The sequence below is a fragment of the Silene latifolia genome, chromosome 9, assembly GCF_048544455.1.
Source record: "Silene latifolia isolate original U9 population chromosome 9, ASM4854445v1, whole genome shotgun sequence".
Lineage (NCBI taxonomy): Eukaryota > Viridiplantae > Streptophyta > Magnoliopsida > Caryophyllales > Caryophyllaceae > Silene > Silene latifolia.
Window position 1 is genome coordinate 130,496,371 of NC_133534.1, and position 18,744 is coordinate 130,515,114.

The following is an 18,744-nucleotide window of genomic DNA, read 5'->3' on the forward strand; positions in this document are numbered from 1 at the left end:
GATACCAATAAATCACCTCCAAGTTGTGTCAAGCTAGGGTACTTTTGTCCTCAATCGTTAAATGCTTTTGTCAAGAGTAAACTCCCTATGGTGTTAGAAACACTGGAGGATCGCGGAATTCCCCCTCTTGCCTAGGCAAGAAGAAGGGTCGTCCCCTCTCTACCATGCACAAAAATGGATATGATGGATAAAGGGATCAATAGAATTTTGAGTTTCATTTTGGGAGTTTGCTTTCATTGTTGTTTTTCCCCCCAATTTCTTATGGCATATAACATTTGAGAACACTTTCTTTTTGCCATTTCTTTTTGATTTTTGGCTTTTCAACACTTGACAATTTTCAACTTTTTGCATTTTCTTTTGAACATTTTCAAAGTCACCCCAATTAGTAACGAGGGTGCCTTGTATTTGAAGCTTAGGAGTTCTATTTTTGCTCCTCTTTTCATTTGATGCATTTTTGCAAACTTTCTTTCTTTTCTTTTCATTTCTTTGAACTCAAATTGATTTCTTTTTGTGCCCATTCCCTTTGATAACAAAAATATATGGTAGAACATGGATGAATGATGGATGGATGCATGGTTTCAAGGGTCACCTTGGAATAAACGGTAGCCAAGGAGTTATCACACCACAAGGTACTCTTGACTAGGCCTTAATCCATGGGTCAAAGGATACTAGCATGACACATCCTAGGGTGTTTTACAAGTATTCTAACAAGCAAAGTCTTAAGAAGAAAAAGCATCTACTAGGGCCTATATACACTAGTCAAGCTTCCGAAGTAGATGGTTTCGCAAAATTTTTCTAATATGCAACTACATGCCATGATGCAACTAACATATATACATCCTAATGCAAGTGATTCTACCAACTAATATGCCATATAATCTAAATACAAGTCCTAATTTCACATTATTTATACCGCATCAATCAAAATAAAGCCACATAGTCATTAACATAAAGAGGAAAAAGGAGATTGGAAAGATCATACCATGCGGTCTTCAATATCCTCATGTCTCGGATGTGGCGTAGTCAATCAATATGAAAAAGGATGAACAAACACAATATATACAATACAATATATACAAGACTACAAAAGGAAATAAACATGTTTTTGGGTTTTCAATTTTCAAATTTTTATGATTTTTGAAATTTTTCAATTTTTTTGGATTTTTGAATAAGAGTTAAATGTTAGAATTCCCATCCCCACACTAATATGGGCATTGTCCTCAATGGCCAAAATGATGGAAATTATGCAAAGATGATGCATGATTTCTATACTAAATGCAATCTATACTAAGCTACACTACATGATGCATGGTTTTTGTTATGACGGAGAGGATAATTTAGATTACCTCCCGTTGCGTATGCATTAACTTCCCCAAACCGAGTGAGACACTATTGCTAATGTCCAAGGATGGGTATAGTTCATGCACACACTATGCTATGCATGAAACTAATTTGTCATTTTGGATTTTGAAAACGGGAACAATAGAATGAGAACACCTCAATGGTACCGAGGTGTGAGTCCTCTAATGGGGCTAGGACTACTCCAACAATGATCAAAATGAAATAAAATACAAAGAGAGAAATAGACAAACCATGAGAGTGTAGGAGTCTCCAAGGCTTGCTAATCTTCCATCATGCTATCATCATCACTTCCCTCATAAGAAGTGGTGACATTGCCACTTTCCTTGTCATTTGCTTCTTCACTTTCTTCCTCATCTTCCTCATCATCATCTTCACCATCCTTTTCTCCTTCACTTGCTTCTTCCTCAATATTATCATCAACTTCTTCATCATTTCCAACAACCTCATTGTCACCCAAAACAACCCTAGATGCACCCGGAAATAAGACTTCTCTATCCGCCCAACTAGGCAAAGGACAAGATGGATCAAGTAGTCCTTGCCTAGCTAAATGTAGGAGGGGTGGATATTGAGCCAAGTAGGCATTTTTCCGATCTTCATAAGCTTGCTTGTGCATTGCTTGCATGAGAAGAGTCACATAGTCTTTCCCAACTTCAACTCCTTCCGGCTTGAACTCTTCATACTTAAAGGGGTAAGGTGGTATGACAATGGATGAGGAGGGCATTTCAAGATCACCCTTTTGTTGTTGAATGATATACTCGGCTTCTTTGGAAAGGGGAAGTAGATAATTGGTCCGGTGGACGCTTAGACGGCAAATCTTTGAAGGCAAGGTGAACGATCTAGCTTCACTAGTTAGCCATCCATACTTAGTGTCAAGGGGGTTATGGGCAACCCACTTGAACTTGTGAATCATAATATGCATATCAATAAGATGGCCACCCTCCTTTGCTTTGTACTTGTTATCCTTATTGAAGTTAGGATCAAAGTGCTTAGCAAGGAGTGTGACTAGGCCGCCATTGACAATAACGGTCGTGGCCTTCTTCCCACAATCAATATTGAGCCATCTATCTACCAAGAGCCTCAAAGAATTGTAAGGCTTGGTGTGCACTCTTTCGATATTCAAGGCCAATTCAAGGAGAATAAAATCAAGTCTTGTGAATTGGTTGGTATCTTTCCTAGCAATTATAGTGTTACCCACGACCTTGTGCCATACTCTTATGCCCGGATGGTGGACCAAAAGAGCACGACTCGCATGAAAATTCTCAAATTTCTTCCCGGAGATTGCCTCCCAAAGAGGTTCGGGGTCATACTTTCCATAACTCTTAAAATAACTCGGTTCATCACTAAGACCCAAAATTTCACCCAATTCCCTAAAGATAATGCGTCTACTAACATTAGCTAGACGAAACTCGATATTCTCCCTATTCTCTGCTTTGGTGACTTTCAAAGAACTTAAAAATTCCAAGGTAAGGGAGGGGTATGTCAATTCCCTTGTTTCAAACAATTTCTTCAACCCCATGGCATTGAAAAAGGCTTTTGTTTGTTCAAGAACACCCAATTTTTGTAAGGTATCTTCACATATGAATTTGGTGGATTGTAATGACTTCATAGCAAACTTGACAAAGGTATTTCTATGGGTATCGGAAATAAAAGTTACCTCCGGATAATGCAAAAGTTGATCAATTACTGGAGTAGAAGGTGTTGTTGCTCCCATAGAAGGTTGTTGTTGTTGTTGCACTTCCAAGTTTGGTGTTGCTACCACCATAGCCAATGCTTTCTTTGTTTGAAGAGCCTTTTGCCTTTGTGAGAGTGCCTTAGCCTTTGGTGCCTTTGTTGCCTTTGTTGCTCCCTTAGTCCTTGCCATTGATGAACTAACCAAGAAAAGAATGAAAAATCTTCAATTTGTAGTATGCCCAAATCGATTTGAAGGTGAAAGGCTTTGCCTTTATGAAAACAAAAATCGACTCAAAGGTTGAAGATTTTTGCTTGGTTTTGATTTTTGTTGAAGAAGGAGTGATTAATTTGTTGTTGGAAGGATGGTTTGATTTGATTTTGGTGAATGTTGTTGAGGGTTTTTGTTTTTGTGATGGAGAGGATGAGGGTTTTCATGTTGTGGGTAGTGTTTATGAATGAATGAATGAATGAATGAAGGTGGGAGGGGTTTTAAAGAGGCCGAAATTTTCGAATCTGCAGGGGCAATCCGTGCGGATTCGCCAATCCGTGCGGATTCTCGCTCTTTTCTCGAACTTTGCAAAACTCGCCTAAAGACGGGCGGATTTGCGACAATCCGCTCGGATTTGCTGAACACGGGACGGGCGGATTTGCTTAAAGACGGACGGATTTCAGTCCAGAAAATTTTGCTTGTTTTCCTCAGCTGCAAAGACGGACGTCTTTCTTACAAGACGGACGGATTCTTTAAGACGGGCGGATTCTTCACATGACGCCCGGATTCAGTCACAGTCAAGAAATTTTCAAAATTCAGCTCAGTTCAGGACGGGCGTCTTTTCTGCAATACGCTCGGATTCTGTAAGACGGGCGGATTCTCTGGAATCCGCTCGGATTCTTCCCCTGTGTACACGGATTCAGTTCCATCCGTGCACATTGCATTTCCCATACCGTTCTTCCATTCTTTCTTCAAGTCTTGTGTTCGTCAATGTGGGGGCACTACTAAGGCATGGATAGCCTAGGCAATTGCCATCCCCACACTAAGTTAAAAGCACTACACATCAATTGAAATCGTTAGTCCCTCCCTCACTTTCTCTCAAACATGACAATTATTTTGATCAAAGTAAATAAAAATCCAAAGATGACAAAAATGCAATACAAGAATTGAAATGTAAGTTAGGGAGTTAGAAATATTTACAAGTGGTGGTTTAGGGAGGACTCCACCAAACTCTCATTCTTGATGAGATGTCAAGGGGGCATGTCCAAGGTGTTGTTGATGTTGCTCAACACCTTGAAGAAGAAATCAAAAGCTTGTTCATTATCATGGTAGAGGTTCTCAATAAACCGTGGCCCTTGTTGTTGATCATGATCGATGGCATGTCCAATGTAGGGATTAAAAATCCCTTCAAATTCGTCGTCCCAAAGACCACAAACTTCATTGAGTTGATCATTGAAAATCTCTTGCTTAGATGGAGACAACTCTCCCAACTTCTTCTCTTGGCCAATGAGGCCATCCTCTTCTTCCTTGGTTGATTTTGATGAGCTTTGCAAGCTCTCCTTGTCACAATTCACTTGCTATTTGAATAGAGCATCTTCAATTTTCTTCTTCCATTGGAGTTCCGATTTCTTCCTTTCATTTTTCGGCTATAATGATCAATCATGAAACATGGCTCATGCAAACGAGGAGCTCTCATAGTCTTATCAAGATTAAAAGTTATGCTTTCATCTCCCACTTCTAGAGTGAGCTCACCATGTTTCACATCAATTACCGCACCGGCGGTGTGTAGGAAAGGTCTTCCTAGGATGATTGGAATGTTGGAATCCTCCTCCATATCAACAATGACAAAGTCCACCGGGATGAAAAACTTCCCAATTCGCACGGGGACATCTTCCCATATCCCTAACGGTGTCTTCGTCGATCTATCGGCCATTTAGAGTGTGATGTTGGTGCATTTAAGCTCTCCCATCCCCAACCTTTTACTCACCGAGTACGGCATGACACTCACACTAGCCCCTAGATCACATAAGGCTTTGTTGATCGTTGTGTCGCCAATGGTACACGGTATTGAGAAGCTTCCCGGATCCTTTAACTTTGGAGGTGAACTCCCTTGAAGTATTGCACTACTCACCTTAGTGAAGGCGATAGTCTCAAGCTTCCGGATCGACTTCTTCTTTGTGAGGATATCTTTCATGTATTTCGCATAGGCCGGAACGTGATTGATTAATTCCGTGAAAGGAATTGAGACTTCTAAATTCTTCATAATTTCCATGAACTTTCCAAGTTGATCATCAAATTTGGGCTTGGCTTGACGACTTGGAAAAGGAAGTCTAATCACAATGGGCTCCTTCTCCTTGGCCTTGTCTTCATTTTTCTTTGAACTTTCTTCTTTTGATGATTCTCCATCTTTGGAGTTTTGCACAATTTCTTCCTTTTCACTAGCTTCCAATACTTCATCCTCAACTTGATTCTTCGGTGCTTCATACCTTGTACCACTTCTCAAATGAATGGCACTAACCGTTTCATGTCTAGGGGGATTACCTTGAGGTGGTAATTGCCCCTTTTGTCTTTGTGAGCTTGAAGATGCTAGTTGAGTTAATTATGTTTCCAACATCTTGGTGTGAGCTAGAATGTTGTTGATGGTGGTTTCCTTTGCTTGGCTATCTTTTTGCATTTGAGTGAAAAATTCTTGTTGATTCTTTTGCATTTGGAGGACCGCTTTTTGGACATCAAAGCCTTGGTCATTTTGGTGATTGTATGGATTTTGATTTTGGTAACCTTGGTTTTAATTGTAAAAGGGTCTTTGATTTTGGTTTCTCATGGGTGGTGGAGTGTATGTTGTTTGAGGGTTTTGAATATTTTGGCTTTTGTATGAGAGATTTGGATGGAATTTGGTGTTTTCATTGTAAAAGTTAGAATAAGGGGTACCACTCTTGTATGCTTGGAAAGCATTCACTTGTTCATTTGTTCCCCTACATTCACCTTGGTCATGTTCCAAAGTTCCACAATTCTCACATATCCCACTTGGGATTGATGAGGATGCCGTCATAGCATTAACATGATGCTTTGATGATTTTGAGTTTTCCTCAAGTCTAACCATAGCTTGTTCAAACTTCAAGTTGATTGTGTCAATGTGAGCACTAAGTTGAGCACCCAATTGAGTAACGGAGTCCACTTCATGCTTTCCTCCTCTAGTAGCCTTGCGAGTTCTACTATATTGCGAGTTATGGACCGCCATTTCCTCAATCTTGTTCCATGTTTGATTGTCATCAACTTCGGTGAACATTCCATTTGATCCCATATTGAGAATGTTCCTAGAATCTTCATATAAACCATTCCAAAATTGTTGCACCAAAAACCATTTGCTAAGTCCATGGTGAGGACATGAGCGACAAATTCCCTTGAACCGCTCCCAAGCTTCATACAAAGACTCTTCATCCCTTTGCTTAAAACCCGTAATTTGAGCTCTTAGCATGTTAGTCTTTTCCGGTGGGTAGAATTTTTTGTAGAAAGCTAGAGCCAACTTCTTCCAAGAATTTATTCCAAGGGTGGCCTTATCAAGGCCCTTCAACCATTGCTTCGCGGGGCCGATTAAGGAAAAAGGAAATAAGACCCATCTAATTTGGTCTTGACTCACGCCTGTTTGAGAGATAGCATCACAATAGTCGCAAAAGGTTTCCATATGAGAATGAGGGTCCTCACTAGGCATCCCCCCGAATTGGCTCCTCTCAACTAATTGGATGAAGGCGGACTTGGCAATAAAATTTCCGGTGAGATGTTGCGGTGTAGGAGTACCATTTGGTAGATTCTCCTCGATGGGTACGGAGTGTGACGAGAATTTTGGCATTGTAGGTGGATTTTGTGGGGTATTGTGTAATGGGTTTTCTTCTCCTTCTATTGCGAAAGGATTGACAAACTCACTAGTGGGTTGGACAACTTCACTAATACCTCTTAAATTCCTCCTAACAACTCTCCTATTGTTCGTCAAGGTTCTTTCGATTTCACGGTCAAAAGGTAACAAATCACCTTGTAACCTTCTAGACATGCAAAATATCAAACAACTCGAAAACAATTAGAACAAACCTTGAGGAGTTTTACTTCCTCAAGGCGAAGAAAGACACAACTAATAACAATAAAGAGAAATCTAAATCAAACAAACACCGTCCCCGACAACGGCGCCATTTTTTATGCGATCCCGCTAAGTGTTCACAAATTAAGATGTGGTCGTTGGTCACGGTCGAATCAAAACACAATTTATAGCTCCACAAACAACTCTACAATTAGTAAAGAGGCAAGTAAAGGTCGGATCCCAAGGGACGGGAGTTGAAATGAGATTTCTATTGTAACTAGTGGTGTCTAAGGGGTGTCACAAATTGGGTTGATGTAGAAGGTTACTAAACTAAAATAGCAATGAAAATAAACAAGCAAGATGAATTAAAGGGGTGTAAACAATTGATTAAAGGCACTAGGGTGTCATGGGATCATAGGGGAATCATGGGATATGATCATACAAACATGTTCTCAAATTATAAGCAAGCAATTATTGTTGTGATGGATTGAGTTGGGTTATATCTTACAATCCTAGGAACGTTTGGGTCCCGGAGCCGAATCGATTAGATTGTACAACACCTACAAGTCGACTTAATCTTCCCTACTCAACAACATGCATGGTCTAATGAGACTCGAGTTGGGTTATGTCTTACAAGTCTCATTGAAAAGATAGAAGATGATAGTAAATGCAAGGATTCATAGGCTTAGCATTTCATCAAATATAACATGTGCATGAGTTGAGATCAAAACAAGCAAGCAAATAAAACATGAAAGCATATTAATTTAAGCATGAATCATTCCCCATGTTGGTTTCCCCTAATCACCCATTAACCCTAGCTAAGAGACTACTCACTCATTATCATGTTGATCATGCTAGCAAGGTTGTCAATCATACCAACAATTTGAAACATGATGAATAAATGAAAGTAATTAACAATAATTAAAGAGGGATTAAGAGATTATACCTACTAATGATTCCAATAATAAAGCAAAGATAAAAGAAGTACTTGAATGCTTGATTGAGAGGTTGTCAATCTCCCAACAATAACCCAAATAATCTTCAATTACCCAAAATAAAGGATGAACAAAAGAGAGATTAAAGAACTAAAACTTGGATTAAAACTTGATTAATACTTGATTACAATATTAAAGAGAGATTTGATTGATATTAACTACACTAATTATTGATAAGAAGAACATGCTCCTCTAATTAGACTAATGGGGTATTTATAGTGGAAATTAGGGAGGATGCATTAGGGTTAACTACGGGCTAAACTAGTAATTACACTTTTTAAGTTGAGCAAGGAGGAGCCGGTATTTTCTGAGAGAAGGGATTCTTTCTTCGTAGCTTGGAGAAGACAATCCGTGCTGTGCTAGAATCCGGGCGGAATAGGGTCGGGACGGGCGGATTGTGGAGTTGGAATCCGAGAGGATTCATGGGAATCCGGGCGGATTGTGGAGGGGGAATCCGAGCGGATTGTGGCAAAGCCGCTCGGATTGTGCTGCTGCGGGACGGTCGGATTGGTGACAATCCGCTCGGATTGTCGGTCAGCAACAAATCTTCTTCTTTTCTTCCCTTTTCTTCATAAATTCCTTAGGGATTTCCTTGGGGACTCAAGGATCTTTTCTTAACATTGCTCTTCTACTATAATATGTACAAAGGCCTTCTAATCTTGTCTCTCCTTGATGCTTGGTCATTGAATTCGATCAATTTAGTCTCGTTTTGCCATGAAAATGCAAGATTCTTACTCCTTTCCTACCAAGGGATCAAAATCTCAAAGAATATGCAAAACAAAGAACTAAAGATAAGAAATGAACCAAATAAGCACTAAAAAGCATGGAAACAAGGCTAATTCGGGGGCTAAATATGCGTCAATTATGGTCACATCAACATGCTCCTCTAATTAGACTAATGGGGTATTTATATTGGAAATTAGGGAGGATGCATTAGGGTTAACTAAGGGCTAAACTAGGAATTACACTTTTTAGATTGAGCAAGGAGGAGCCGGTATTTTTCGAGAGAAGGGCTTCTTTCTTCGTAGCTTGGAGAAGACAATTCGTGCTGTGCTGGAATCCGAGCGGAATAGGGTCGGGACGGGCGGATTCTGGCGTTGGAATCCGAGCGGATTCAAGGGAATCCGGTCGGATTGTGGAGGTGGAATCCGAGCGGAATAGGGCAAACCGCTCGGATTGTGCTGCTGCGGGATAGACGGATTGGTGACAATCCGCTCGGATTGTCACTCAGCAACATATCTTCTTCTTTTCTTCCCTTTTCTTCATAAATTCCTTGGGGATTTCCTTGGGGACTCAAGGATCCTTTCTCAACATTGCTCTTCTACTATAATATGTACAAAGGCCTTCTAATCTTGTCTCTCCTTGATGCTTGGTCATTGAATTCGATCAATTTAGTCTCGTTTTGCCATGAAAATGCAAGATTCTTACTCCTTTCCTACCAAGGGATCAAAATCTCAAAGAATATGCAAAACAAAGAACTAAAGATAAGAAATGACCCAAATAAGCACTAAAAAGCATGGGAACTGATCGAGTCCATTTGGTGTTCACAATTAAGTATATGTGGTCGTTGGTCAATGGTCGATACAAAACACAATTTATACTTCACAAACAACTCTACAATTAGTAAAGAGGCAAGTAAAGGTTGGATCCCAAGGGACGGGTATTGAAATGAGAATTCTATTGTAACTAGTAGTGTCTAGGGGTGTCACAAATTGGGTTGGTCTAGAAGGTCACTAAACTAGAATAACAATGAAAATAAACAAGCAAGATGAATAAAATAAGGGGTGTAAACAATTGATTAAAAGCACTAGGGTGTCATGGGTTCATAGGGGAATCATGGGATATGATCATACAAACATGTTCTCAAATTATAAGCAAGCAATTATTGTTGTGATGGATTGAGTTGGGTTATGTCTTACAATCCTAGGAAAGTTTGGGTCCCGGAGCCGAATCGATTAGATTGTACAACACCTACAAGTCGACTTAATCTTTCCTACTCAACACATGCATGGTCTAACAAGACTCGAGTTGGGTTATGTCTTACAAGTCTCATTGAAAAGATAGGAGATGATAGTAAATGCAAGGATTCATAGGCTTAGCATTTCATCAAATATAACATGTGCATGTATTAAGATCAAAACAAGCAAGCAAATAAGATATGAAAGCATATTGATTTAAGCATGAATCATTCCCCATGTTGGTTTCCCTAATCACCCATTAAACCCTAGCTAAGAGACTACTCACTCATTATCATGTTGATCATGCTAGCAAGGTTGTCAATCATACCAACAATATGAAACATGATGAATAAATGAAAGTAATTAACAATAATTAAAAAGGGATTAAGAGATTATACCTACTAATGATTCCAAAATAATAATGCAAAGAATAATAGAAGAACTTGATGATTGATGGAAGGTTGTCAATCTCCCAATAAACCCAATAATCTTCTAATTACCCAAAATAAAGGAAGAACAAGAGAGAGATTAAAGAACTAAAACTTGGATTAAAACTTGATTAATACTTGATTACAATATTGAAGAGAGATTTGATTGATATTAACTACTCTAAATATTGATAAGAAGAACATGCTCCTCTAATTAGCCTAATGGGGTATTTATAGTGAAAATTAGGGAGGATGCATTAGGGTTAACTATGGGCTAAACTAGTAATTACACTTTTTAAGTTGAGCAAGGAGGACCCGGTATTTTCTGAGAGAAGGGCTTCTCTTTTCGTAGCTTGAAGAATGAAATCCGTGCTGTGCAGGAATCCGTGCGGATTAGAGTCGGGACGGCCGGATTTGTGCAAATCCGAGCGGATTCAGGAGAGGGACGCTCGGATTGTTGTAGGGGAATCCGAGCGGATTCCAAGGAGGGACGCTCGGATTGTCTTTGGCCGGGCTGGATCGGGCGGATTGTCCGCAATCCGTTCGGATTGTTGGTCGGCTTCAATTCTTCTTCTTTTCTTCCCTTTTCTTCATAAATTCCTTGGGGATTTCCTTGGGGACGCAAGGATCCTTTCTCAACATTGTTCTTCTACTATAATATGTACAAAGGCCTTCTAGTCTTGTCTCTTCTTGATGCTTGGTCATTGAATACAATCAATTTAGCCTCGTTTTGCCATGAAAATGCAAGATTCTTACTCCTTTCCTACCAAGGGATCAAAATCTCAAAGAATATGCAAAACAAAGAACTAAAGACAAGAAATGACCCAAATAGGCACTAAAAAGCATGGGAACAATGGTAATTCGGGGGCTAAATATGCGCCAATTATGGTCACATCAAATATCCCCAAACCGAACCTTTGCTCGTCCCGAGTAAAGAGGTGACAAAGACTAGGACCAAAACTAACCTATCCTAATAATAATAGCCGATATGAGACAATTAGCGGGTCTCACTCCGCCCCTTCAACTCACAACAAGACAACCATGAGGTAGGATGCCTTCTTGCAAGGCAAGGTGGGTCTTGCCAAAATGGCGACACATCCAAACATTAAAGCACATAAAATCACATAATGGATGCATCTACAAAAAGAATAGCCACTTTCCTCATCTAAGTGGCGGAAATTATCTACAAGGGAAGCAATTCAAGGGTACACAATCCTTCATAGATGCAATTTATTCAAACTACTAAGCCTAGAAGGATACCAATAAATCACCTCCAAGTTGTGTCAAGCTAGGGTACCTTTGTCCTCAATCGTTAAATGTTTTCGTCAAGAATAGGCTCCTTATGGTGTTAGAAACACTGGAGGATCGCGGAATTCCCCCTCTTGCCTAGACAAGAAGAAGGGTCGTCCCCTCTCTACCATGCACAAAAATGGATACGATGGATGAAGGGATCAATAGATATTTGAGTTTCATTTTGGGAGTTTGCTTTTGTTTTTGTTTTTCCCCGCAATTTCATGTGGCATTTGACATTTGAGAACACTTTCTTGCCATTTCTTTTTGATTTTTGGCATTTCAATACTTGACAACTTTTTTGCATTTCTTTTTGAACATTTTCAAAGTCACCCCAATTAGTAACGAGGGTGCCTTGTATTTGAAGCTTTAGGAGTCTATTTTTGCTCCTCTTTTCTTTTGATGCATTTTTGCAAACTTTCTTTCACTTTTCATTTCATTGAACTCAAATTTTTGAACAATTTCTTTTTGTGCCCATTCCCTTTGATGACAAAAATATGGTAGAACATGGATGAATGATAGATGTATGCATGGTTTCAAGGGTCACCTTGGAATAAACGGTAGCCAAGGAGTTATCACACCACAAGGTACTCTTGACTAGGCCTTAAACCATGGGTCAAAGGATACTAGCATGACACATCCTAGGGTGTTTTACAAGCATTCTAACAAGCAGAGTCTTAAGAATAAAAAGCATCTACTAGGGCCTATATACACTTGTCAAGCTTCCCAAGTAGACGGTTTCGCAAAATTTTTCTAACATGCAAACTACATTCCATGATGCAACTAGCATATAAACATCCTAATGCAAATGTTTCTACCAACTAATATGTCATATAAACTAAATGCAATCCTAAGTTCACATTGTTTTTACCGCATCAATCAAAATAAAGCCACATAGTCATTAACATAAAGAGGGAAAAGGAGATTGGAAAGATCATACCATGCGGTCTTCAATATCCTCATGTCTCGGATGTGGCGTAGTCAATCAAAGTGAACAAGGATAAAACAAACACAATATATACAAGACAATATATACAAAGGAAATGAACTTGTTTTTGGGTTTTCAATTTTTCAAATTTTTATGGTTTTTGAATTTTTTCAATTTTTATGGGTTTTTGAATAAAAGTTAAGTGTTAGAATTCCCATCCCCACACTAATATGGGCATTGTCCTCAATGGCCAAAATGATGGAAATTATGCAAAGATGATGCATGATTTCTATACTAAATGCAATTCTACACTAAGCTATACTACATGATGCATGGTTTTTGTTATGACGGAGAGGATAATTTAGATTACCTCCCGTTGTGTATGCATCAACTTCCCCAAACCAAATGAGACACTATTGCTAATGTCAAAGCATTGGGGTAGTTCATGCACACACTATGCTATGCATGAAACTAGATTGTCATTTTGGATTTTACAAATGGGAACAATAAAGAACACCTCAATGGTACCGAGGTGTGAGTCCTTTGATGTTGCTAGGACTAAACCAACAATGATCAAAATGAAATAAAATACAAAGAGATATAGACACAAACCATGGGAGTGTAGGAGTCTCCAAGGCTTGCTAGTCCTCCATCATGCTATCATCATCATCACTTCCCTCATGAGAAGTGGTCACATTGCCACTTTCCTTGGCACTTTCTTCTTCACTTTCTTCCTCATCTTGTTCATCATCATCTTCACCATCTCTTTCTACATCTCCACTTGCTTCTTCCTCAACATTATCATCAATTTCTTCACCATTTCCAACAACCTCATTATCTTCCACCACGTCCCTAGATGCACCCGGAAACAAGGCTTCTTTATCCGCCCAACTAGGCAAAGGACAAGATGGATCAAGGAGTCCTTGCCTAGCTAAATGTAGAAGGGGAGGATATTGAGCCAAATATGCATTCTTCCGATCTTCATAAGCTTGCTTGTGCATGGCTTGCATAAGAAGAGTGACATAGTCTTTCCCAATTTCAACTCCTTCCGGTTTGAACTCTTCATACACAAAGGGGTAAGGCGGTATAACAATGGAAGAGGAGGGGGTTTCATGATCACCCTTTTGTTGTTGAATGATGTACTCGGCTTCTTCGGATAGGGGAAGTAGATAGTTGGTCCGGTGGACACTTAGACGACAAATCTTCGAGGGTAAGGTGAACGATCTAGCTTCACTTGTTAGCCATCCATATTTAGTGTCAAGGGGGTTATGGGCAACCCACTTGAACTTGTTAATCATAATGTGCATATTAATAAGATGGCCACCTTCCTTTGCCTTGTACTTGCTATCCTTATTGAAATTAGGATCAAAGTGCTTGGCTAGGACCGTGACTAGGCCGCCATTAACAATAACGGTTGTACCCTTCTTCCCATTATCAACATTAAGCCATCTATCAACCAATAGCCTCAAAGAATTGAAAGGCTTGGTATGGATTCTTCCGACATTCAAAGCCGATTCAAGGAGGATAAAATCAAGTCTTGTGAAATGATTGGTGTCTTTCCTAGCAATTATGGTATTTCCCACAACTTTGTGCCATACTCTTATGCCCGGATGATGGACCAAAAGAGCACGACAAGCATGAAAATCATCAAATTTCTTCCCGGAGATTGCCTCCCAAAGAGGCTCGGGGTCATACTTTCCATAATGCTTAAGATATCTCGATTCATCGCTAAGACCCAAAATTTCACCTAATTCCTTAAAGGTAATGCGTCTACTAATGTTAGCTAGACGAAACTCAAGATTTTCCCTATCCTCAACTTTGGTAAATTTTAAAGAACTTAAGAATTCCAAGACAAGGGATAGGTATGTTGATTCCTTTGTTTCAAACAATTTCTTCAAACCCATGGCATTGAAAAAGGCTTTTGTTTGTTCAAGAACACCCAATTTCTCCTAGGCATCTTCACATATGAATTTGGTGGATTGAATTGATTTCATAGCAAACTTGACAAATGTATTTCTATGGGTATCGGAAATAAAAGTTACCTCCGGATAATGCAAGAGTTGATCGATTACCGGAGTAGAAGGTGATGCTCCCATAGAAATTTGTTGTTGTTGTGGTTGCACTTCCAAGTTTGGTGTTGATACCACCATTGCCAAAGCTTTCTTTGTTTGGAGAGCTTTTTGCCTTTGAGAGAGAGCCTTTGCCTTTGGTGCCTTTGTTGCTCCCTTTGTTCTTGCCATTTGATGAACTAACCAAGAAAAGAGTCAAAAATCTTCAATTTGTAGAATGCCCAAATCGATTTGAAGGTGAAAGGCTTTGCCTTTATGAAGTCAAAAATCGACTCAAAGGTTGAAGATTTTGTTCTTGGTTTTGATTTTTATTGAAGATGGAGTGATTGATTTGTTGTTTGAAGGATGGTTTGATTTGATTTTGGTGGATTTTGTTGAGGGTTTTTGTTTTTGTGATGGAGAGGATGAGGGTTTTGATGTTGTGGGTAGTGTTTATGAATGAATGAAGGAAGGAATGAAGGTGGGAGGGTATTTAAAGAAGTCGAAATTTTCGAAAACGCAGGGCAATCCGTGCGGATTAGGCCCAATCCGTGCGGATTCTGCAGCTTGAAAGTTTTCAGAAGCTCGCCTAAAGACGGGCGGATTCTGGGGAATCCGCTCGGATTCTTCTGTGATGGGACGGGCGGATTTGCTGCAGGACGGACGGATTTCAGTCCAGAGAAATTTCTTTGTTTTCTTCAAATGCAAAGACGGCGTCTTCTTCACAAGACGGACGGATTCTATGAGACGGCGTCTTTCCGGAAATCCGCTCGGATTCTTCAACAGTCAAGAAATTTTCAATTTTCAGCTCAGCTCAGGACGGGCGTCTTCTCAGCAGGACGCTCGGATTGTTGAAGACGGGCAGATTTGGTACAATCCGCTCGGATTCTGGTCCTTTGTACCCGGATTCATTCCATTCGCACACAATGCATTTCCCTTTACCATTCTTCCATTCTTCTTCATTTCTTGTGTTCTTCATTGTGGGGGCACTACTAAGGCATGAATAGCCTAGGCAATTCCCATCCCCACACTAAGGTAAGGCACTACACATCAATTGAAGTCGTTAGTCCCTCCCTCACTTCTCTCTTACATGATAATTATTTTGATCAAAGTAAATGAAAATCCAAAAATGACAAAAAATGCAATACAAAAATTGAAATGTAAGTTAGGGAGTTAGAAATATTTACAAGTGGTGGTTTAGGGAGGACTCCACTAAACTCTCATTCTTGATGAGATGTCAAGGGGGCATGTTCAAGGTGTTGTTGATGTTGCTCAACACCTTGAAAAAGTAATCAAAAGCTTGTTCATTATTATGGTAGAGGTCCTCAATAGACCGTGGCCCTTGTTGTTGATCATGATCGATGGCATGCCCAATGTAGGGATTAAAAATCCCTTCAAACTCGTCGTCCCAAAGACCACAAACTTCATTGAGTTGATCATTGAAAATCTCTTGCTTAGATGGAGACAACTCTCCCAATTTCTTCTCTTGGCCAATGAGGCCATCCTCTTCTTCCTTGGTTGATTTTGATGAGCTTTGCAAGCTCTCCTTGTCACAATTCACTTGCTCTTTGAATGGAGCATCTTCATCTTTCTTCTTCCATTGGAGTTCCGATTTCTTCCTTTCATCTTTTCGGCTAAAATGATCGATCATGAAACATGGCTCATGTAAACGAGGAGCTCTCATGGTTTTGTCAAGATTAAAAGTTATGCTTTCATCTCCCACTTCTAGAGTGAGCTCTCCATATTTCACATCAATCACCGCACCGGCGGTGTGTAGGAAAGGTCTTCCTAAGATGATAGGAATGTTGGAATCTTCCTCCATATCAACAATGACAAAGTCCACCGGGATAAAAAACTTCCCAATTCGCACGGGGACATCTTCCCATATCCCTAATGGTGTCTTCGTCGATCTATCGGCCATTTGGAGTGTGATATTGGTGCATTTAAGCTCTCCCATTCCCAACCTTTTACTCACCGAGTACGGCATGACACTCACACTAGCCCCGAGATCACATAAGGCTTTGTTGATCGTCGTGTCGCCAATGGTACACGGTATTGAGAAGCTTCCCGGATCCTTTAACTTTGGAGGTGAACTCACTTGAAGTATTGCACTACTCACCTTAGTGAAGGCGATAGTCTCAAGTTTCCGGATCGACTTTTTCTTTGTGAGGATATCTTTCATATACTTTGCATAGGCCGGAACGTGATTGATTAATTCCGTGAAAGGAATTGAGACTTCTAAATTCTTCACAATCTCCATGAACGTTCCAAGTTGATCATCAAATTTGGGCTTGGCTTGACGACTTGGAAAAAGAAGTCTAATCACAATGGGTTCCTTATCTTTGGCCTTGTCTTCATTTTTCTTTGAACTTTCTTCTTTTGATGATTCCCCTTCTTTGGGGCTTTGCACAATTTCTTCCTTTTCACTAGCTTGCACAACTTCATCCTCAACTTGCTTCTTCGGTGCCTCATACCTTGTACCACTTCTCAAGTGAATGGCACTAACCGTTTCATGTCTAGGGGGATTACTTTGAGGTGGTAATTGCCCCTTTTGTCTTTGTGAGCTTGAAGATGCTAGTTGAGTCAATTGTGTTTCCAACATCTTGGTGTGAGCTAGAATGTTGTTGATGGTGGTGTCTTTTGCTTGGCTATCTTTTTGCATTTGAGTGAAAAATTCTTGTTGATTCTTTTGCATTTGGAGGACCGCTTTTTGGACATCAAAACCTTGGTCATTTTGGTGATTGTATGGATTTTGATTTTGGTAACCTTGGTTTTGATTGTAAAAGGGTCTTTGATTTTGGTTTCTCATGGGTGGTGGAGTGTATGTTGTTTGAGGGTTTTGAACATTTTGGCTTTTGTATGAGAGATTTGGATGGAACTTGGTGTTTTCATTGTAAAAATTTGAATAAGGGTACCACTTTTGTAAGCTTGGAAAGCATTAACTTGTTCGGTTGTTCCCCTACACTCACTTGGGTCATGACCCAAAGTTCCACAATTCTCACATATCCCACTTGGGATTGATGAGGATGCCGTCAAGGCATTGACATGATGCTTTGATGATTTCGAGTTTTCCTCAAGTCTAGCCATAGCTTGTTCAAACTTCAAGTTGATTGTGTCAATGTGAGCACTAAGTTGAGCACCCAATTGAGTAACGGAGTCCACTTCATACTTTCCTCCTCTAGTAGCCTTGCGAGGTCTACTATATTGTGAACTATGGACCGCCATTTCCTCAATCTTGTTCCATGTTTGATTGTCATCAACTTCGGTGAACATTCCATTTGATCCCATATTGAGAATGTTCCTTGAATCTTCATATAAACCATTCCAAAATTGTTGTACCAAAAACCATTCGCTAAGTCCATGATGAGGACATGAGCGACAAACACCTTTGAACCGCTCCCAAGCTTCATACAAAGATTCTTCATCCCTTTGCTTAAAACCCGTAATTTGAGCTCTTAGCATGTTAGTCTTTTCCGGTGGGTAGAATTTTTTGTAGAAAGCTAGAGCTAACTTCTTCCAAGAATCTATTCCAAGGGTGGCCTTATCAAGGCCCTTCAACCATTGCTTTGCGGTGCCGATTAATGAAAAAGGAAATAAGACCCATCTAATTTGGTCTTGAGTCACGCCCGTTTGAGAGATAGCATCACAATAATCGCAAAAGGTTTCCATATGAGAATGAGGGTCTTCACTAGGCATCCCCCAAATTGGCTCCTCTCAACTAATTGGATGAAGGCGGACTTGGCAATAAAATTTCCGGTTAGATGTTGTGGTGTAGGAGTACCATTTGGTAGATTCTCCTCGGTGGGTATAGAGTGTGACGAGAATTTAGGCATTGTAGGTGGATTTTGTGTGGTATTGTTTAATGGGTTCTCTTCTCCTTCTATTGCGAAAGGATTGACAAACTCACTAGTGGGTTGAACAACTTCACCAACACCTCTCAAATTCCTCCTAACAAGTCTCCTATTATTCGTCAAGGTTCTTTCGATTTCACGGTCAAAAGGTAACA

At 39.9% G+C, this 18,744-nt stretch overlaps 2 non-coding genes across 2 annotated transcripts; both read left to right on the forward strand.

Annotated features, from left to right (window-relative positions):
• Positions 1-6,390: 6,390 nt before the first annotated feature.
• Positions 6,391-6,497, forward strand: LOC141602935 (small nucleolar RNA R71). The gene has a single exon (XR_012524838.1). It is a non-coding gene; the product is annotated as a small nucleolar RNA R71 (small nucleolar RNA).
• An 11,596-nt stretch (positions 6,498-18,093) lies between these two features.
• On the forward strand, positions 18,094-18,200 carry LOC141604382 (small nucleolar RNA R71). The gene has a single exon (XR_012526084.1). It is a non-coding gene; the product is annotated as a small nucleolar RNA R71 (small nucleolar RNA).
• Positions 18,201-18,744: the final 544 nt, after the last annotated feature.